The 24,186-nt window shown below is 35.5% G+C and overlaps 1 pseudogene; it reads right to left on the bottom strand.

Moving 5' to 3' along the window:
- Nucleotides 1–5,452: 5,452 nt before the first annotated feature.
- On the bottom strand, nucleotides 5,453–17,504 carry LOC105035891 (uncharacterized; annotated as a pseudogene).
- Between the last annotated feature and the right edge of the window lie 6,682 nt (nucleotides 17,505–24,186).

Consider the following 24,186-nt stretch of genomic DNA (forward strand, 5'->3'; position numbering starts at 1 on the left):
GCTATAAGTATTTTAGAGATAAAAGTTATGTTGAGAGTTGCATAAGATACAATTACTAAAGAGTTACTTACCCTTAAACTCATAGGAGCTTATTGTGCTATCCACAAGGTTTTTTATGAAGAATTGAGATCTCAATCCCACTAAAGAACTTCATGATAAGATTCTTCGATTTCATATTTGAAGGCTATAAAATTTATTAAAATAGTGAGAGACACAATTAGATAAAATCTTTGTCTAACTTATGCATGTCATCATGAGTGGTCCTTTTTATGTTCTTATATATAAATTTGCATCTTTACTATCATTGCATAGTAATTTTTTAAATAGACCGAACATCATGAAAGTTAAGGAAAAGAAGGTGAAGAATGTCTTCACTAGGGTATCTATTATCATTACAGTAATAATGAATATTAGAATTAAATTGTAAGAGTTGTCTTACAAGTGTGAAGCAGGAGCAGGATGCAAAAGTTACATCTACTAGTAATTTATCTGAGATATAAATTAATTATCATTGAGTATTTTTAGCTTTATAATATTGGGTATGTGATACCTTATATAGGTTCTACTTATGCAAAATATTGCTAGACCTATAAAGCTAAAGTGAGGTGACTACTTGCTTTTTAGCACTGAAGGATAGTCCATTTATGTTGAGGCTGTAGGAACCTATGTAACCCTCTAGTAAGGTTTAGAAACTAGTAGACCATTGTTATGTGCCTAAAATTTATCAAAAATATTATTTCAAATCCTTTGTTATTATAACATGGTTTTGAAATTAATATTAAGAGTAAATGTTACTCTCCTTCTGATAAATTTTATGGCTATAGCAATATAATAATGGTCTCATATTTCTATCACTCAATGATATTATTCTTCATAATGATGAGAATAATAAATAAACATGTGATGGTCATATATCTTAGGGCAAGCAAGATATTAGGTCTTAAACATTTGGATGTTCAAAGATTAATAATATCTTGACCCAAAAATAGACACTTCATATGAGATATGGTGTGCTCTCTAATTTACTTCACAAATTTTAATTCTCATTCTAGAAATATGTCCTGGTAGTTGCTGTGTATGTTTTGAATTGGATATCATCTAAATCTGTTGCGAGCACTCCATATGAGATATGGAAAAGGCAAAAGACAGGTTGTCCAACTTACGTGAAAAGTATTGACGTACATAAGTTTTATGCTAAAATAGGTTTATATTATATATATATATATATATATATATATATATATATATATATATATATTAGTTTATAAATTATCCTAGAAGAGTAGTATGAGATATTATTTTTACCACACTACTTGATAAAAGTGTTTTGATAGTAAATATGCTACCTTTTAGGAAAAGAAATTTTTTTAAGAAGGAGACTGTGGGAGGATAATTGAACTTGAGAAGTTCAAGATCTAGGAGCTATCCTATCATAACCTGTGAAGTATCCACAAGTTGATCCTCAACCAGATGTGCCCATTGATGAGGCATGACCATGAAACACACATCCTCATAGAAGATCAATTCGAGTGTGTAATGTACCACTCAAATATGGTTTGTCATTGAGAATGACGATACATCATACATTATTGTGAATAATATTTTCTTGACCTATTCAGAGATAGTCATGAGTAGAGACTCTGATAGTTGGCTTGAAATCATAATATCTGAAATAAACACCTTGAACATCAACTAAGTATGGACTATGGTTGAAGCACCTATGGGTATGACCCAACAAGTTGCTGCTAGGAATGTCTATTCGAATTTTTGCTATTGCTACACTTCATCTAGAGAAGTTGTCTCTAGTGGGAGGACCAATACATTTATGAATTCAGGTAGTTATTGAGGAGATGGTACTTCTATTTTTGATGAGATAGTCAAAATGTTTAACTTTATCAAAAATAGATGAACCCTGTGTGTGTGCAAGAAGATAGGTGGGAGTCCCACTAACTTCTTGATTATGTATATGGGTGACAAATAGCTTATTGGGAAGGTAGTTCCAATATTGCACTCGATCAATGATATGCTTATCACAAATATTTTCATGGAAAAAACTTGGTTTAAGCATCCAATATTTCTTAGCATCTATAGGATAGATGTAAGTGGATGTTAGGCCTGTCCCAATCTAGGTACATAGATTTTATGTTGAAAGAGTTCAACATGAATGGATGTAAAGAAGTTTATTTACTCATATATTCAATGTATCAAGTCTGATGTGAATTATATTCTGTGCATAATCATTGATTTCAGACAGATCCATGATAGGATCTTTTAAAAACTATGAAAAGCATTCTCAAAGTACTTGAGAAGTACTAGAGGAGTAGTGAATTGGAAGAGTTCCAAGCAGCGAACTATGTTTGACTCAGTTAATTACTGTCAGTAAAAATTGTTAAGGAAAGTTGCCTGATAAAAGGTTCATCATTGAGTTGGGTCTAGTCTCACTAGGAACCCACGCACATCCCAGGCACTTTCACCTCATTCATACTTTGATCATAAAATGAGTTAGTATTAAGAACATCATAATGGACCAATTTACTAAGCCTTATACAGTAGCAGTGTAATCACCATCCTGATTGCATGGACATTAGGTACAGGGGTGATTGGCTTTAGTGCAAGTGGGAGATTGAAAGAATAGTGTCCTACAAGCCAATCGCATAGGGATACGAAGGGACTTTTTTTTTTTTTCTTCCTACTCATTTGCATAATATTAGTTATTTTAATTTATGAGGTATTATATTTTATCACTTACTGCATCATATATTTATGATTATGATAAACCCAATAGATTAGGACAATAATCTTAGGGCTATGATGAGATCATGCCAGTGAGATCTAAAATCTTGATAGTCCTAATCTAAAATATTCTTAGTTGGCGGATCATCGAGTCAGAAATTGATGATTCTGGTAAGATTGATACATCTTTTGTATGCTCGATGGATTGGATAGTTGATCTCACAATCACTTGTGTAGTGACACTAACCCAAGGATATAAGTGCTTATTGGAGAATAAGTTCACTAAACTGACCCAAAAAAGAATATCTGATGGAGTCTTACAGCATGTCAATAGATGGTTCTTTAGTGGGAGTGGTGCATGTGATCCTTTGACCTAAGATCACCATGATATCTTGTGTACAGGGATCCTTACTTTGGTTTATTCCCTAGCACACCACTTTGAGATGTGTGTGGGACATTCTGGGTATGGTGAAGTATGCATGGAGGTTGTGAGTGGTCAATAACAAATCGATCACTCTTTGTAAGAAGAAAGAACATCCTATGTGATCTCATAGGATAGTGACTCTGAGAGTTTCTGGCCAGAGCAGGGATGAATAGTAGAAATAATTTCTACTGGTTCATCAACTGAGTCATCATCATTAGATTGAGATACATATGGATAGATATTTAGGTTTGATATATTTTTATATCCATAGCCTTTTTCAGAATGTTGTGTGATCGAAGGATTGAATTGCACGGTAACTCACCATGAAAGAATAATTTTGGTATTTCCATCAAATTTTAAATTTTTTGAGTAGTCATGATACATTGCTAGATATCAATCTTGACTTATGGATTCATCAGAATTAAAAGAGTTTAATTCAAGAATCAATTAGGAAGAGTCCTAGTTGATTGAAACTCTTGAGCTGACCTAATCCAATCGGATTAGGGTTACGTCAAGAGTTTGGGTCCACTGCTGTCTAAATTTGGAACCCAATGAGTCACACATAATAAAGATTTGATTTTAGTCTAATCTATTAAGATTTATTGTAAATTCAATGGATTAATTAAATTGTTAGCACATGAATTAACCCAAGTTCCCAATTAGGTTCCGTATAAATGTGTTTGTGCTAACCCTTTGCTTGTTGCCTTGACCTAATGTGATTGGGTTTCAACCATCTATTTATTAGTTGGTTTATATGAAAGAGTTCCATGTGAATAAACCTCCTCCATGCCAAAAGCCATTCACAAATTAATTGTCACACCCAAAATATATGGCAATGAGAAGGAAGAGTCCTTCTCATCTACTTATCTTAACTTTCTTACCATGTTCCACATGTTTCAATTTTTTGTGCACCATCTGATGGTGCCTTGAGATTTGTGGGTGTGGAAGAGGAGGAGTCCTTCTTTGAGAAGGAACTCTATGCCATATTTAATTTGGATGCCACATTATTTTGGGTGATGAAATGGAAGAGTCCATTTCATGTTGGACTCTTAACTCCCTTTAATATTCCATGCATTTCCTTTACTCCATGGACCATGTGATGGCTCCTAGAGATCTGTTGGTGCAGTAGTAGAGTCCTTCTGCGTGAAGGCTCTTCCACACCTAGAGCTTCTATATAAGGAATTTATTCTTTATGGAAGACTAGGGGATAACGCATGGGATTTATTTGCGCCAAACATTTTTCTTCTCCCATTCCTCTTATTTATTACATGCCTAGAATTTATGGGACCAGAGAATGAAGAGTCCTTTTGGTCCTAAACTTCCCCATACTATTTTCTATTATGGTGATTTATTTCACCGTGTGAAGAAATTGGGACGCCAAAGGTTGGCATCCCTTGGAGATGTTTTTGCACCCCTTCTTATCTTATATATAAGGGGGCACTAAACCCAGGTGAGACATCCCATTTTTGGCTGAGATTAGGCATGAGGATGAGAGAAAAAAATGAGGAAAAGTCTGAAAAAGGATATAAAAAAGGGAGAGAAAGAATGAAAAAGAAGGGATGAGAGAAAAAGGAAAGCATGAGATGCTTGTCCTAAAATCAGTTTGTTCAAGTGTTGAACATTTGATTTAATTTTTGTGTGATATGATCTTTTAAGGAAGGATTCCTAAAGAGGTCTTAGTGGAGGTTATGAAGGCATACAAGCAATGGTGCAACCAGTTCTTGTGAAGGATAATTAGCAGTGCACTTAGGAAGAAAGCTGCAACACCATGACGAATTAGGAAGGGCCCTGATCAATCCCATGTGGATCACCATTGGAGGGCTTCTACTTTGGAGTCTCATGGAGATATCAAGATTATTAGATCATGGTCTTTTCATTGGTATATGACTTTTGATCTCCTCCTGATATGTATGTGTTTGATCATTTGATTGTAATCATCAAGGGGTTCCTAAAGTTTTGTGTTTCAGTGGTCTAGTTTAATTGATTAAACTTATTTTTCAAATGTTGAATGCATGTTAAAATTTTTAAAATTCATATTCTACTGCATCATCAAAACCCAACACCATCCAACTAAATTTTGAATTATTAGCATCGACCATGCTTACACCATGGCTTACCGAAGCATCCATCTCGTGTTTGTCCTCCAGCTTCAGTGGGCTCGCTAGTGAGTGGGGTCAAGAGACATTAGGCTCTCACCTCTGGATCCATCAGATCATACTTTGACCATCGTCAGTCATTCAAACCATTACAATACACGACCCATTCATAGATGATCCTTTGTGCAGCCGCATAATCTCAGATTGTCTTGGATTCCCTTGGCCACCATCGATTTCCCCCTTCATCACTGGTGGGAACATGCCCATCTTTTTTTTTAGTGTTGGTGTACACATCATTGCCCCCTGCATGTTCATCTCCATAGTAGTCAATAGTCGATGGTGGACCAACCATGGTGAGCATGGCGAGGTCACTCAGGTTTTGGTACTCTAGGTTGGTCTGGCCATAGCCACCCATGTTGGAGAGGGAGGAGGTGCCACTATTTCTCGATGGTGGGATCTGCCCCTTGAGTTCATCCTCATCGCAGATCGCCTACTTTTGAGGATGTCCAAGATAGAGGGGTTTGGTGTAGAGGGTAGTGTTGGTGGCCTCATGGTTGATCCAATCACCGTCGCCCATGTTGGAGTGGGCATTGAATACACTTAGGCAATATGGGTTTACTTCTCCCCTCGGTGGCTTCTTAGTCCATAGGGAGATGGGAAAGCTTTTTTCTTTTCTTCTTTTTTTTTTGGATCTTTGAGGTGGTGCTTTTCGAGGTACTCCAACCGATCCTTTTTGAGAAAAAAAGGGGGATCTTGGTGCCCCATCCGAGGTTCTCCTTAGAGGTATCCCTTGTAACGATGAATGACCCTTCGGGCTGGGATCCACATGTATTGATCATCACTACGCTTCATGGCCACCATCACCTTTCAAGCTTCAAGATTGACAGAGTAGAACCCCACTCTGAATTCGCTAATCATGCTTACATCATCCCTAGCTATGAGTGCCTCCATAAACTTCCTAGTCCTGGGCCGAGTAATGGTACCAAGATGGTTGACCAAATCAGACTTCATCATGCCAATATAGCGATCAATAATGGAGAGGCTATTGGAGGCCCTATTTGGGATGATATGGATGAAGAGTTCTGGTTGGGCATCAAGTTGGCTCCTGTCCATTAGGCCCTCAAATCAGATCTTTATCCAGCGCATCATAGGCATTACTAATGAGCTCACGGAGAAAGATGTTGTTTGGATTTTAATCTATCATGATCTTATTTGGATCTTGTTAAGAATTCAAAAATATAGACAAGGAAGCATGAGTCTATCATTATTAAGAGATTTTCATAATTTTATTCCTTATTTGGATGTTGCGATCTCCTTTCTCGTCTGGAGCCCCTCAGTTCTGAGCCCGACTAGGATAGCTCTAGAAGACATTAACCGATCTGATCTGATCTGATCGCTGTATGGCTGATTTAGAGATGATCGAATCTAATCAGCATCTGGCTAATTTGAAGGTAGTTGGATCTGATCAACATTGATCGATCTGCAGATGGTCAATTCTAATCTTCATTTGGCTGATCTAAAGATGATCAGATCCAGTCAGTGTTGGAGTAATACAATGAAACTCCTCTCATTGAATACTTACTCCTTCCCATAAATAAGGCCTGAATCCTTTCTCTAATGCCAATCTATTGCGGTAGAAATTCATCTTAAGATTGGGTTGGCTGCAGCTGGTGGTGACTGCAAGACTGCGACGATTGGAAGATGGTGGTAGGACCTGCAAGAAAAGTCTCTGATTGGAGTTAACTCTGGTGGAGACTCTCTAATGCTCAAGCAGATTTCTGACATAGATGGAAAGAAGTGACATGTAGAGAGAGAAGAGGTTTCATCCTTGGAGGTCTTCTATGGACCTTTATTTATAGATGAGGCTGAAGAGCCGTGAGAAGGAAGGAGGATCAGACAATTAATCTTACTTTATTTGATAAGATTTGGCTATTATCTTTCCTTATCTTGAAAGATTTGTTTGTTATTTATTCCTTATTCACTCGTTATCTGAGGATCTGCATGGGGGCTGAAGGCCAATCTTTTCTGTTTTACCAAATAAGATCAGCTCAAATGCCTTCTTGGATCAAGATTGGAGAGATAGCCAAGCCCTACTGAGCTTCAGATCGGAAGCTATCCAAAGTAAGCTAATCAGGAGAAGCTGGCGAGCCTAGGTACCTTCGTGTTCTTGTATGCCTCATGTCTTTGGTTAGTACAAAATCACCCCCAACAGCTGACATAAATTTTGAGCTAACAATATGAATTCTTTTTTGTTTATTTAACAAGTAAGGTTTTAATTTCTTTGAAATAAATCTCAAAGAAGGAGAATCTAGTATGGATTTGGTTCTTACTAAGTTTCCTGATATGAGGTTAGAACATTGTTATTGATCTTATGTTCATACTTTTTTATTATATGTATTTTAGGGTTGGGGTCCAGAGATTTAGATTCAATATGGTTTTTTGTATAAGAGTTTGTGTGGTGCTCCCAAGCCTTGGGAGGCTATAAGAGGAGCCAAGGTGGTGGCTCTAGGTGACGGAGATCGATTTGGACCCTAGGGCTAAGACAAGAGTGATCCTAAGCTGGAGGCGGTGCATAGCTTCTATGAGCTAGAGGTCAGGTGATGAAGACTTTGAGGGGCTTGGTTGGGACTTTGGATATCTTGGGACACAAGGTGGAGCAAGGTGCAAGAAAATATATCCTAAAGCCAATCGTATGGATGATTGTGCTCATTTTGTAATATGTATATAAATTACTAATGAATGAATAAAAATTTTTTTGGTATCATTCATCATAAAGTTACATCTTCCTTGCTAGAATTCTTGTATTGTGATGAAGTTCTTAGACCTATAAAGTAATTGATAAAGGAGGATTTATCATGTAGTTCTTAAATATGTTCATGATCAAATGATACGTTATTAAAGGATGATGATGTTTATCGAGTAAAGGTCATTGTGTGCCATATACATTGGTTGTCCTGTTAACCAAGGAGTGTGGAGACACTAGTATGGCATACAGGTGAGATGTGTTGGAATTTCATGTCGGGGCTTGCATGCATGTTTTAAATTTTTTTTTCTAAATAATGTAGGAAATAGAAGATTAAAATATCTTTTAATCTTAATCATGCATGTATAATACATAGAATACAAGGATCTACTTCATGTATTAAAATTGAACACATGCTGAATTTTACGCTAAAATTGAATATGTGATCAAATTACATACCTGTTTCATAATTTCTTTCTTCAAATCTAGATCTGAAAGAGAGTAGATTCTTTTTTATCCATGCAAGTATCCAATCTTTATAGGTATCCACTTAGGATCAGCCTGGAATAGTCCTCTTTGGTGTTGATCTTTCTTCTCTAAGAACAATCATCTTGCGAATCTGAACAAAGCCTAGATCGCGATCAACTCTTTGATCTTTTTTTTGATCTTTTCTTCTTTTTTTCTCTTGCTCTTTTTTTCTTGATTATGAAGCAATCAAAGCCTAAAAATTAGCAAACAAGGGGATGCCTAAGATCCTCTTGGGCATGGAGATGTTGGATGCCCAACACCTTTGGGCATTGGAACCTTACGAGAGAAGAGAGGGAGAAGAGAAAGGGGGTGTGGAGAGCTCTTAAGGGAGGTGTGGGCTGCTGAAAATTAGATCTAAGGAGCCTTAGGGAAGGCTCTTTTAAATAAGCAAAATGTTTGAATCCTATTCAAAATCAAATAGCCCCTTAATACAAGTTCTACTTGCATTAAGAATCCTTATTCCCTTAGTTATTTGACCCCCTTTAGGAGATCCATTAGGCACCAACTATTGGAGCCTTTGCACCCACTTTTGTACATTCCACATGGTACTTATGGGATGCCCCAATCTGGTCCCACATGCCCTCTCTTAAGTGGGCATGCCCAACTTGATCAAATCAAGTGGCGCCCCATCCAAATAATTAAGAAAATTGATTAAGGATTTGATCCCTTAATCCATATAATCCGAAACCTTAGACACTTAATAATTGAAGCTCAATGAATCTAATTCATTAAGATTATTATCAGATAATTAACTTAAATTAATCTTATCAAATAAATAATTCAAGTTCAAAGAGAAAATTGGCTCCAACCATATGCTAGCAAAGTTATCCTGAACCCAATAAGATTTCTCTAAATCCAATTGAGACTTCATAAACTCAATTGCTTATTTCAGGTCTAATTCCTTTATCGTGTGACCCCATAAATTTAATTCTATCTGGTAGTGAGATATACAATGATCTCTATCAAAGTTTCATCAAAACTTTTTTCAATGGGTCGAAATAATTCTACTCTGACTCATCAAGGATTATCGATCCTAAGCAACCCTAGTGAGCACTCACAATCCACCAGTGACATCTAGCAGTATATAGAATCGAAAAAAAATCTCAAGATATAGTTAATATGTGATTAAATCTCTCTATCATGAGTCTCATCTAGATGACAAGTCATAGACAAATCGTCAAACCTCATCATCAGTCATATGATAGATTCGATCAGCTCAAGTTCAATTGTGATCCTCATAGAAATTTTTTTCCATCAATCACACTGCTGTGACCACAGACTCTCAGACTTAGCCTCTCAAATTTTATAGGACCACTTCTCTCTATCAAGATCGATAGATTCCATCTAAATGCACGTCCTACTCCTATAGTGGATCAACCGTCACCAACATCTATCATAAGGTCTCAATGAGGTTATGTTTATGTGTCAGTCAAACTCTAGCAGCCTCACTTCGAGCAATCATACCATCGCAGGTCAAAGAACCATTCTCACAACTACAGCATCGAGACAATCACTGATGATTGATTAGAAATCTAAGTGATCTCTTATATGGTCATGCTCAGTACTAGTTATTCTCTAATAACTATCCACACTCATCGCTCAGTATCTCTACACTATAGATCGAAGACTCATCTATCTCGAAGGAAGTGATCTATGTGTTGGAAAATATATCTCCAAATCAATCGTCAGTCTGTTGCTTATTTTATAAATTATATATAAATTTTTATTAATAAAAGTTATTTGATATTTTCATTATAAATTATCAATCTTTGAACTTCTGTGTTGTAATAAAGTCTTTAAGACTAGAATTAATTGACAAAAGAGGATTTATCCTAAAGTCCTTAAAAATATTCGCAATCAAATGATATGCTATTAATAGAACAATAGCAATATTGAGTATAGGTCATTTTGTGCTATATGAGTTAGTTGTCCTTTTAATCAAGGAGTGTAGAGACTCTGTTATAGCATGCAGATGGAATATAGGAGTACATTCACATCAAACGTGATCATGTGCCGAGTATTTTACTATCAAGAGTAGCTCATGAAGGGTATGGATATAAGTGTCTCTCAAATCTGAGATCACTATGGTGACTTGTAAGCAATTCACTGTACTTTACTATCAGACTATCTAAATTTTTAATTTAACGATGGAAGAATATTGGGTACAGTCAAGTATTTATCAAATCGATGTATGAGTCAAGATGGAATTGACCCCTCTAAATTAGCAGGAGATATGCATCAGTGTATTTCAAGTTAGAAAAATCTTAGTCAGGATAATACATGAGATAAATTTGAAAGATTGAAATACAATGTAGTCGACTAAATTAGGGTTGACAGTTAAATCCTAAATCACCTTGAGCATTTGGGTCAAAGGAATGAATTATACGGTAACCATACGCCAGTAGATTCTAGAAGGTTGCTTTGCAATACTTTGACATATCCGATCGTTGGGTCACCATTGCTAGATGGTTACATCGATTGGTATAGAAAGTTATTCTTATGATATCGATTTAGATTTGAACCTATGCGATCACACGTATTAGAAGATTTGGTCAGATCTGATGGCTGAAGAGTCCAATTGGATTGTGACTCTGGTGACAAGTCCTACTGGGACTAAGACTCTAGAGGAGAGTCTCACTGGGATTGAGACTCTATTTTTAATGAAAAATTAATTAGTAATTGACTTAGTTTGATTGAGTAAAGAGGTTTGGATCAAGTCTAATTGAATTACATTCAGTTCGACCCAGATTGGATTTGATATGATCAATCCTGATTACAAAGAGAATTTTGATCTTGATTCGCTCAGAGTTTGGAATCAGCTCATTCCTAAATGAGTTAGAAATTTAATGAGATATTTAGATTCTTAATTGGATTAGATTTATTTCTATCAGTGGGTTTAATCCAAATTTGATTTGGATTAGATTTAGATTAGGAATGAAGAGTCCTTGTCAACTTGGACTCTATCATTATCTCCTTGTGCCACACATGGACCCTTGCCCATATCTCCATGCCAAATAAGATTTGGCTTGATCTTTTTAATGTCAAAGTAGTAGACCCAATAAGGGTGGGCAGCAATGATTGATGACTCATAATCCTATCTCTTGTCAAATTCAAATGCGATCTGAATTTGAGATAAGATAAAAATTGGAAAAAGAATTTTTCATACAAGGAAGGTTGTTGGTGCCATAATAATTTTTCTTTTATTTTTCTTGGAGAATTGTTAGGTGTGTGAGATGCTAAATCCTTCTTCATATTGTAGATCTTTTTTTTGAATTTTTTGGATGCCCAAAATTGATTTGTGGTGTGGTGATTATGGCCCTCTTCCCTTGGATGAAAAACCCTAGTCTTTGCCTATAAAAAGCGATCACCTCTTCTTGGCATCATACATCGCTTTCCTTGCTGGTTTTTATTTTTTTAGAACTCTTCTCCTCCCTATCTCTTCCTCCTTCAGATCTCTTCATCCTTTGGAGTATCCAAGGTACTTGAAGAAAAAAAAAGAGATCAACCATCAAAGTTGCTTGCAGGCTAGCACCTCCAAGTCCCTGATCTGTGCCAGTCTTCGCATGGATTTTCTAATAGAGGCAAGATGACTTCATGTGGCTATGAGTGATCTTAGGAATATCTTCTCCAATCATTAGATTAGAAAAAAATTAATATCAAAATTGTTTGATAATGTTTTCTATTTTATCCTGATTGCAATGTTAGATCTAATAGTTAGATCTAGAATTTCAGCATCGATGAGATCGATGCATTTTTATTTTTAGATCTAAAGTATATATTTTTTATATTATAAATCATGATATAGTAGTCTAATATTAGATCTTATATATGTAATTAAGATTAAATTATTTAATTTTTTATTTTTACTGCATAAAAATTTTAAAATCTCATGCATAGCACTACTACATATTTTCTTCAATTGGTAGCAGAGCAAGATTGTTTTGATATGAATTATTATGACTTTAGATCTAATTTTTTGATGTTAGATTTCATTATTTATGATTTAGATTAGATCAAAATAAGTTTATTTTCAGATCTGATTATCATCTGTTTAGATTAGATGTTCTGAGTAGCAAAATACTCGGATTGGATAATTATCAGGCCGTTTGATCATAGGAGTAAGTAGGATTTCATGACCCTCTCTTTCCATTCAATGGGATGATTTCCATGGCATGTAGGGGTGTCATTGTGAGGTCCCATGAAGAAAAAAGTGAAAGAAGAAAACTTACTTTCTTGCAAAATCTTAGATCTTGAAACCTTAGGTATTATTGTATGTGATACAAGTTGTGAAGAAACTAGTTACATTTAATCTTGATTAATCAAAATTATTTTGATTTAAAATTATAAAAATTTTAGATTTGATCTAAAAAATTTTTATGATTTAATGTAAAAAGTTTATATAAAAATTATTTTTGAAACCTTAACTATGTTGATGCAAAACTTAATTGAGAATTAAGTATCAAGTTGATTGGATCTAGAATTGTGATTTGAGATCTAATGATGTTGCATAAAACATGGGGCATGGGTTAGCTCAAATCAGGTCCTTCTCTTTAACTGGATTACACCTAAGGTTAGAATCAAAAAATTGATTGACCATGTAGAGAAATTGATTAAGTCTAACTAAATATTGAATTAGATTAATCAGGATTTCTCTAATACAATAGTTATAGATGGTCAAGTCCATATCTTTGATTAGACCAAATAGACCTTGATTGTGGCTCAGTGGTTGAACCTAAATTATTAAGTTGGTCAAATCAAAACTAGTTAACCAATTGGTGTCTAAGATAAGTTTGGCATTTTGATCAGTGGTTTTTAATTGGGAGCGGCTTATCTGGCCATTTCAATGGTGTCTAAGGCAAGCTTAAAAGACCCTCCCATTGATCTCACTTACCTGATCAATTTGGTGAATTAGATCTTGACTAAATCGCTAAGTGATTTCAGTTAGCCCATGCCATTAAGATTGATCAGTGTGACTGATCTAGGTGCCAGTTCAATCAGCATGACCTAACCCGATTCAGTGATTTGATGAAGTCAGTGGAAGGATTGTGGTCTACTGATTGATCTCTTCTTCTCTAAATTGATCAAATCTTCTAAATTATTAGGTCCCTAAAATGAGCTAGTTATGATGATAACTAGATCATAGCCTTTCGTTAAGGTGAATGATAATGGATCCATTATTTTTGATTGACATTACAGGCACCATCCGTCTGGTGTTCTCTCTGAATGATGGAATTATCATTTATCATATGATGACTCTTTGAACTATCTGATGATGGTTGGGTTGATTGAGTCATCCTCGGGTCTGATCACTCATTAGGTAGAATCACTGAGTAGGTTCATGTTAATGGTTTGACCTAACCAAAACTTTCAGTGGAGGCCCATCGCCTACTGAAATAAAATCTGAGACTAAGTTAGTTACTAAAAGTTGTTTGGAGAAACAATTGGTTGAGAACCTATCCATAGGTGCATATGGGTTGATCGAGCCATCCTCAAGCCTATATGTAGTCTGTATGGATTCTAGTACCCGTTAAAAAATTAAGATAATTTCTTAAATTGGAGGTAGAGAGTATCAATTTGAATAAAATAATGGGAGGACCTTTAGACTAAAGTTCAAGTCTTTAAAATTAATAAATTCATATACTGATTAGGTTTTGTAGTTTTCTTATGTGTGCAGATATGGCCTCAAACTTGTTACTTCGATCACTGTTGGATGGTGAGAGCTAATCAGATCGAATTTCGATAATTAGTATCGGAAGCTAAAAATAGTCCTGGAGCACGAGTGGATCTTTTATGTGATAATGGATCCGGTACTTGAAGGGCCTGCTCCCAACACCCGAGGAGTAGTTCGAGACACTTATTTGAAGTAGCTCAACGACCGCACCATGGTTCGTTTCATTATGCGGGCCTCTATGAATGACGAGTTCTGTCGAAAATTTGAAGAGGCTCAACCAAAGAAAATACTTCACGTGTTGAGGGATTCCTTTGGTACTCTCAATGATGTTGAGCAGCACAAGACTAGTTGCATCATTTTCAATACCCGAATGAGGGAGGGTGCATATGTTATCGATCATGTATTGTACATGATCGAGCAGATTGAAAAACTGAGCAAACTCGACTTCCCCTTGCACGAACAGCTGGAGAAGGATGCGATCCTGAACTCTCTACCCAAGTCATACCTGCCGTTCCTCAATCATTTTAGAATGACGAAGCCTGTAGTCAACTACCACGATCTATTGGGGTTGCTACAGATTTTTGAGAAAGATCATCAGCTCCACAAGGAGACAATGAATTTGGTGGGAGGATCTTCTTCGGGTAGTCATCGTCCTTTTAAGAAAGAAAAAAAGAAAAAGAATAAGAAGGTACCAGATGCTGGGAGTCAGTCCTAGAAATCCAAGTTAAAGATTGATTAAAGTTAGGCAGAGTGCTTCTTTTGCAAAAAATAGAATTACTAGAAAAGAAATTATCCTCAGTATAAAGCTTTTCTTGATCCAAACAGGCCAAAGAAGAAGCAGCAATCGATTGCTGAACAAGGTACTTATGCGATAACACCTTGTAACTTTTCTCTTATTGATACAATGACCTGGGTATTGGATATCGGAAGCTCTATTCACATTTGCAATTCATTGTAGGATCTTCAGGTCAGTAGGAGATTTGGAGAAGCCGAGAGATTCCTGAACATTGGAGATGAAAGATCAGTTCTAGTTCTAGCTTCAGGAATCATCAAGCTTGTATTTGAGTCTCAGTCCATTATTCTTGATGAGTGTCATTACTATCATAGTTTTCTTTTGAATGTTATTTCTGTAGGCCTTTTGGCCAAGTCTAATTATGAAATATCAATAAAAAAAATCTTTTGTGATATCATTTTGAATGGTGTTACAATTTTGCATGGACAGTTGAATAATAATGTCTATGTTGTATCTAGGCTTAATGTAATGTACATTTCAAATAAACATTCTAGAATAGATGATGTCACAGATGCCTACCTTTGGCATTATAGGCTAGGTCATATTAACAAGAATAGAATGAATAGATTAGCTCAAGAAAGATTTCTTGATAAAGATGATTATGAATCGTTACTTACCTATGAGTCTTGTTTGCTTGGAAAGATGACCAAGTCATCTTTTATTAAAAAGGTGAACAAGCCAGTGATGTGCTGGGACTGATACATACTGATGTGTGGACCTATGAGCATATGTGCCAGAGGAGGGTATAGCTATTTCATTACGTTCACAGATAACCTATCTAGATATGGGTACATCTACTTAATGAAACATAAGTCTGAATCGTTTGAAATATTCAAACAGTTTCATAATGAAGTAGAGAAACAAACTAGAAAGAGTATTAAAACTCTCTAGTTTGATTGAGAGGGTGAATACCTTTTCAGTAAATTTTTGGCATATCTAGAAGAGATGAAATTCTCTCATAATAGATCCCTCTAGGGATACCACAGCATAATAGCATCTCGAAAAGGAGAAATCGAATCTTGTTGGATATGGTTCAGTCCATGATGGGGTTTGTAACTCTATCGATCTTTTTTTGGGGATATGCACTCGAAATAGTCTATCTTGTGCTCAATAATGTACCGAGCAAGTCAGTTAGTATGACACCATATGAGATATGGTCAGGACGTAGGCCGAACCTCTCTTACTTTAGAGTCTGGGGATGTCCGACTTATATTAAATGATTACAAATTGATAAGCTCAGTCCTAAGTCTGATAAATATAATTTCATAAGGTACCCTAAGGAAATGAGGGGATATTACTTTTACCTGCTTTCTGAACAAAAGGTGTTTGTCAGCAATAAGGTAGATTTTTTGAAGAAAGAATTTTTTAGTGAAGGAATAAGTACCTCTAAAATCAAACTTGATAAAGTTCGATAGGTAGAAGAACCGACACCAATGATTGAATCTAAATTGGATTTGATGAGATCAAATCCAAAGCCAAATACACAAATATCCTTAAGACGATCTGATAGAGTATCGCATCAGTCGGACAGATACTTAGGTTTCTTGGTTCGAGATGGAGATCCTGTTGAACTCGATGACAACAATGAGGATCCGATCATCTATATGGATGTGATGCAGAGGTTCGACTCTGATAAATGGCTTGAAGCCATGAAATCTAAGATAGAATCCATGAAGGTTAATAATGTATGGACATTGGTTGAGCTGCCTGAAGGGATTAAACCCATAGGATCTAAGTGGGTCTTCAAAAGGAAGAGGGGCACAGACGGAAAGGTGGAGACTTATAAAGCCTATTTGGTGGCCAAGGCTTATTGTCAGCATTATGATATTGATTATGATGAGATATTTTCTCCTGTGGTAATGCTCAAGTCCATTCAGATCATGCTTGCGATAGCAGCATACCTGGATTATGAAGTCTGGCAAATAGATGTGAAGACAGCTTTCCTAAATGGAGAGTTGAACAAAGAGGTGTATATGATACAACTTGAAGAGTTCGCATCCACAGATGAGTCCAAGGTGTATAAGCTTCAAAGATCTATTTATGAATTGAAGCAAATATTTTGGAGTTGGAATATACGTTTTGATAAGGTAATCAGAATGTATGGATTCATTAGGAACGGAGAGGAACTCTGCATATATAAGTGGGTTAATAGTTCAATAATTATATTTCTTATATTGTATGTAGATGACATTCTCTTAATCAAAAATAATGTCCCTGCATTACAGGAAATAAAAGTGTGGCTGTTATCATAATTCTCCATGAAGGATTTAGGAGAAGCAGCCTACATTCTAAAGATGAAGATCTATAGGGATAGATCTAAGAGGCTACTCGAACTCTCCCAATCCACGTACATAGATACCATGCTGAAACGGGTCAGTATGAAGAATTTTAAAAAAAGCTATCTTCTGATAGGCCATGGAATTTCTCTTTCGAAAGGAGATTGTCCGATAATTTCTTAAGAGAGAGAACGTATGAGTTCTATATACTTTAACAGTAGGTTCTATTATATACGCCATGATATGTACGAGACCAGACATGACATACTCACTAGGGGTAGTGAGCAGATACCAGTCTAATCTAGGAGAGAACTACTGGAAGGTCGTAAAGATCATTCTTAAGTATTTGAGAAATACTAAAGACCAGTGACTTGTATATGGTGAAACTGACTTGAAACTAGTGGGGTTTACAGACTTTAGCTTTCAGTCAGATCATGTTGATAGCAAAAGTGTGTCGGATTATATTTTTTGAAAGAAGAGTGCCCTATAAGCCAATGCAAGTATGTTGCAATGGAATTTTTCTTTATAATTTTTCAACTCATGTAATGATATTTATTATTTGAGGTATTGATTCATCATATTAGCTACATCTTATTAAGACTAAGATTATGATGAATCCTAAAGATTAGGACAATGGTTTTAGGAGATATGAATGGGTCATGCTAGTGAGACCTAAAATTCTAAAATTTTAATCTTAAATATTTCTGATCGTACGAACATTAAGTCGGAGATCAATGTTTGGGATAGACTGGCACATCCTATATATATTCGATAGAGAGGGTGGCAGATCTCACTAGCCACCTGTGTGGGACACTAATACAAGGATGTGGGTGCTCATTTGAAAAATGAGTCCACTGAATTGACTCGATGAAAGAGAACAACTTATGGAAGCCTTACTTACATGTCAAAGATGCTTCTCTAAGTGGAAGTTGTGCAAGTGATCCTTAGACCTGAGACCACCATAGAATCTTGTCCACATGAACCCATATTTTGGTTCATATCTAGGCATGACATTAAGACATGTACTGAGTATTCTGGATATGGTGGAGGGTATATGAAGGTTGTGAGTAGGTCAACATGGAATTGATCGCTCCTAGTAAGAGGAGATCGCATCCTGTGTATTCTCATTCGTAGATGACTCAAAAAAAATCTTTTGGCCAAAAGTAGGAAGGAGATTAGAAAGAGTTTCTAATGCTTCTTCATTGGAGTCATCATTGGTTAATTGAGAATCGATATGAATGTGTATTTTAGTTTGACATGATTCCATACTCATGAATATATTCAGGGTGCTGGGATGATCGAAGGATTGTATTGTACGGTAACTTACCACTGAAGGGCATATTTGATATTTTTATCAAATTTTTATATCTTTTGAATAGTCATGATACATTGCTAGATGTCAATCTTGACTTGTAGATTTTTAATCAAATTAAAGAGTTTAATTCGAATGCCAATTAGAAAGAGTTCTAATTACTGAAATTGGGTTAGCTCGATTGGACCTAAATCGGTTAGATTAAATTCTAATCAAATTAGGTCAACTTATACTTAGACCTATTACTAGCTAGATATGGAACCTAATAGGTCACATACATATAAAAATTGACCAAGGACTCTTTTTTAAAAAAAGTTGATTGGAATGTTGGATTCAATCAGGGTTCTAGTAAGCATGCTAGCATGTGTGGAATCCCTAGCTATTTTAGAGATTAATTTGGTCTCATGCCTTGCTCATTTGCTACCCTAATTTGGTGAGCATTTGGGTCAGGTCAAGCCACCTGGAAGCAGCCAAAAAAAGCATCATATCTAGTGTACATGCCAAATAACTAAGAGTCCGACTTAAGAAGGACTCTTGGCGCTAATATGCAGAATGCATGCACACTTTATTTTTGGTGTGGAGAAGGACTAGGAATCCTTCTATTTTGGGCCCTTATTTTTTATGGCAACTAGATCAGATGATGAGACACCTAGAATACCTTTCAAAGTATGACAAATCTATCATATTGTGCATGAAAAAATTGCTCAAAATATTACTGTACGCATGATACTTTTTCTGGACGCATGAAGGGATGCAAAGACTCCTTTTGTTTAGGGAGTCTTAAGTGACTTTTTATCAGATAATTTTTGTGATAAGGATCAATTTTAAGTGCTCATCATGTGATAAAAATCTAAAAAATTATAAGATTAAGAAAGATTGCTTTTCACACCCTTTTCTGGGCATGCATGCGTGCGATAGGGAGAAGGTGCTCGCGCATCTCTTCGGTGAAGAGTCCTTCTCACATATGAACTCTCATCCAAATAATGTGTCATTTGATGATAGCCTTTATATTTGAATAAAGGTTTATATGAAAAAATTTCACACTAATCTGATATGTGAAGAGATGCAAAAAGTATCTCATTTTGGGCATACACGTGTGAGAAGGCAGGAATCGACGTATCACCCCCTGAAGAGTCCTTCTGTTTAAGGACTCTCAGATAAGTGATACGAGGACTTGATATACCTTTCTAGATGAATGTGCCTTCTTTGTTAGTGCCCCATCTGGTGCTATAAATAGGAGATGACAGATGGGAGATCATTCAATTCTTACATCCCCTATCCACTCCCTCTCTCCCTCTCTTACAACTCTAGGTTTTAGGACAAGGCTTGTTCTTTTAAGACAAGCCTAATATTAATAGCTCTAAGGGCTTAAGAGGTTTAGAAAAAAGGTGGTCAAGTCTAGTGGATGGTTTAGAAAGGTTCAGACTCAGGTCTGGAGAATGATCTGATCGATTGGTGGCTGGTTGAGTTCTAGGGGCTAGAACTCTTGAAGCAAGGTGAAGAAGGAGCGCTGTCCTTGGTTCAATTTTCATGTGGATCACCATTGGAGGGTGGATACTTAGATGCCTTATAAAAATTAGATTAGTATTACAGGTACTTTTTTGATCTAAATTTATTTTATTGTACTTTGATTGATATAGTCAAGAGTTTCTGGGCATTAGGGTTTTCGGTGCATGGGGTTTTTTAATGAAAATTTTAAACACCTAATCCTTTCACTGTGCCACCAAAACCTAACAGTGGTATTAGAGCCTATCTTGATCTACATAATCAAAGAATAAATTATTATCTTGATTGTGATCAAGTATGGATTTTTAGTTTGGTTCAAGTCAGTTCAAAGGTTGAACTCGATTGAACATCCAAACCCTAATATGTCTTAGAGATATGTTTTAAATATAAAATATATGATATATATAGAATTTTTTTAGTAGCTTAGTACTCTAATTGAGGTTCATTATCAGGCTATTCGATCATAAGAGCAAGTAAGATTCAGAGACTCTCTCTTCCTATTCAATAGGGCACTCTTATGGCGCGTAGGGGTGCCACTATGATGTCCTAAGAAGAAGAACCACAAAAAAAATATTTTTTATTATGCATGTTATTAGAACTTAATGCATATGTGATATGCTTGAGATGCTTAGTTATAATCATATTGAATGATTATGATTTCATATCTTAGAGATATGAATAGATGCCATGATTAGTTGTTATGATTATTAAGATATAACTATAATAATACATCATTGTGATTGATTTAGGATGCGATTGAGATCATTAAAGTCCTCATAAAAATTATATTAAGTCGTAGTGTTATGAATCAGTAGTTGATCAATTTTTTTAAATCAATTAATTAATTTATGTCTAAGGAGTGTTTCAAGTACGGTGGTTATTTAATTAGTTCTATTGCTAGTCTGGCTAATTTTATTGGTGTCTAGGAAAAGCAACGGAGGGACCGCCACCAATCTTAATACTTTTCTGGCCAATTAGATTAGTTTGAATCTTGAATGAAGGTAGCTCAGTATTTAGAACACTACATATGCCTTTCTTTATGCCTAGTCAATATTCTGTCAAAAACCATAGTAGGTTTGTTGTGATATCCACAAGGCTTGCTATGGGGATTGATGTGGATTTGTTTTGGTGCATATTATATACTTTATGGTATATTTAGATATGTTGTTTTGTTATGATATCCACAAGGACATCATTTTTCAAATATGACTATATGAAAATGAAGGGTCTGACTTAACTAAAAAATACTATAGTTTGTTGTGATATCTACAAGGCTATGAGTATTTTTAGAGGCAGGTTATGTTGAGAGTTGCATGAGATACAATTAGATAGATTTTCTTACTTTTAAACTTATTGAGATTTGTTGTGATATCCACAAGGCTTCAATAAGAGATTAGGATCTCAACCCCATTAAAAAATCAGAATAGGGTTTCTCGTTTGCCATAGGAGAGGGCTATGGTATCCAATAAAATAGTGGGAGACATAACTAATTTTTAAAAATCCTCAACTAGTTATGCATGTCAAACTTGAGTGGTTTACTTATACTATTATTCTTTATTTATGCAGATTTAAGTCTGTATTATGGCTTCTTTATTTTTATTGCATAACACTATAGATAAAAATATGTTGATCGATCTCAACTATGTGGATGGGTTGAGGAACTTACAAGTTAGGTTCATATAGGAGAAAAACTGAAATATTTTAGATATTTCTGATCTTGAGATGGTCAATAATAATAAGAAGGCAAAAGATATCTATATAGATATTAGCTGTTTATTTTGTAGCAAGTTTGGATATTGAGAATATAATTGTAAGAATAATCTTATAAGTTTGAAGCAGGGTGCAAGTATAGCACCGAAAGGTGTGTATATGATACAAATTTATTTTTCATTGAGTGGCTCAGACTCTGATACTTGGGTATTAGATACCATCTATAGATCGCATATTTGTAATTCATTACAGTGACTACAGAAAATCAAAGGTCTGAAAAGAGGTGACCTCGAGCTTTATAGTGCAAGTGGAGAGTCCATTAGCATAGAGACTGTGGGAACCTGTATGCTCGATTTATCTTCAGATAAAATTTTAGTATTAAAAGACTGTTATTACATGCTAAAGGTCATTAAAAATATTATTTCTATACCTTTGTTATTAAAACAAGGTTATAAAATAAGGCTAATGAGAAATGGATGCTTCATTTTTTTTTCTAATGACTTTTATGGCAGTAGTTATATTGATAATAATCTTTTAATTTATGTACTCAATAAAAATATTTTTCATATTGAAAAAAATATGAAAAGAAATAGAGAAGTTGTAAATATCACATATCTCTGGCATTATTGCCTTGGTCATATTAGTGAGTCAAGGATAAACAAGTTATACAAAGAGAAATTTTTTGATTCGTATGATTATAAATCATTCGAAATTTGTGAATCTTGTCTCATGGGTAAGATGACCAAGACTCTATTTTCTAAACATGGAGAGAGGGTAAGTGAGTTGTTAGTCCTAGTACATATGGATGTATGTGGACCAATGACAACTCAGGCTAGAGGTGGATACTTCTATTTTATTATCTTTACAGATGATTTATCAAGGTTCGGATATGTGTATCTTATGAAACATAAATCTGAAGCCTTTGATAAGTTCAAGGAGTATCAATGCATGGTTGAGAAATAAATTGAAAAAAGTATCAAAGTTCTTCGATCTGATCGAGGAAAAGAATACTTATCTAGTAAATTTCTTGATCATCTTAAAAGTAAAGGTATTCTCTCTGAATGGACCCCTCCTTATACACCTCAGTTAAATGGTGCAGCAGAAAGGAGGAATCGCACTTTAATGGATATGGTGTGGTCCATGATATGCTTCACTGATCTCTCAATATCTTTTTGGGGATATGCCCTAGAGACTGCTGCATACATATTAAACAGAGTACCTTCAAAGTCTGTTGCAAGCACACCATATGAGATATGGAAGGGAAGGAAGCCTAATCTTAAACATCTTAAGACTTGGGGCTATCCTGATTATGTCAGAAATATTTTTAGACATAAGCTTAGTGCTAGATCAGATAAGTGTAGGTTTATAGGATATCCTAAAAAAATTAATGGATACTACTTCTACCATCCTACTGAACAAAAGGTGTTTGTTAGTAGGCACGTCACTTTCTTGAAAAATGAACTCATCCAAGAAGGAGGCAGTGGGAGGAATATTGAACTTACTGAAGTTCATGATCTACAAATCGATACAGAAATACCAGTGGTTGGACCACAAGAAGATCCTCAATCAGAAGTTTCTAAAGATGAGGTACATCCATAATACACACCTCCTCTCTGAAGGTCAGATAGAGTGCATCATGCACCTCTGAGATTTGATAACAATATGATCAACATCATTCAGGATGATGATCTACTGACCTATTCGAAAGCTGTCATGAGTAGAGAATCAGACAGATGGCTGAAAGCCATGAAATCTGAGATGGACTCGATGTACACTAACCAAGTGTGGACCTTGGTTGATGCACCTGAGGGTGTGACCCCAATAGGATGAAGTGGGTCTTCAAAAAAAAGATCGGAGCAGATGGCCAAGTAGAAATCTACAAAGCTAGGTTGGTGGCGAAGGATTTTAGACAAAAGCAAGGAATTGACTATGATGAAACCTTCTCACCAATAGCTATGCTTAAGTCCATCAGGATTTTACTTGCTATAGTGGCATATTATGACTATGAGATCTGACAGATGGATGTTAAGATCATTTTTCTCAATGGTAATCTAGAAGAAGAGGTCTATGTGACTTAGTCAGAGAGATTTGTCTCAAGTGGGAGGACAAATCAAGTATGCAAGCTAAAGAGATCCATCTATGGATTAAAGAAGGCTTCGGAGAGTTAGAAATCCGATTTGATATGACAGTCAAAGAGTTTAGTTTTATCAAAAATAAAGATGAACTATATGTGTATAAGAAGATAAGTGAGAGTGTTGTTATCATCTTGATTTTGTATATCGATGATATACTGCTCATTGAGAATGATATCCCAATAATGCAATCAGTCAAGACTTGGCTATCGAATAAGTTTTTCATGAAAGATTTGGGTGAAGCATCCTATATACTGGGTAT

This window comes from Elaeis guineensis, chromosome 4, assembly GCF_000442705.2.
Source record: "Elaeis guineensis isolate ETL-2024a chromosome 4, EG11, whole genome shotgun sequence".
NCBI classification, from domain to species: domain Eukaryota; kingdom Viridiplantae; phylum Streptophyta; class Magnoliopsida; order Arecales; family Arecaceae; genus Elaeis; species Elaeis guineensis.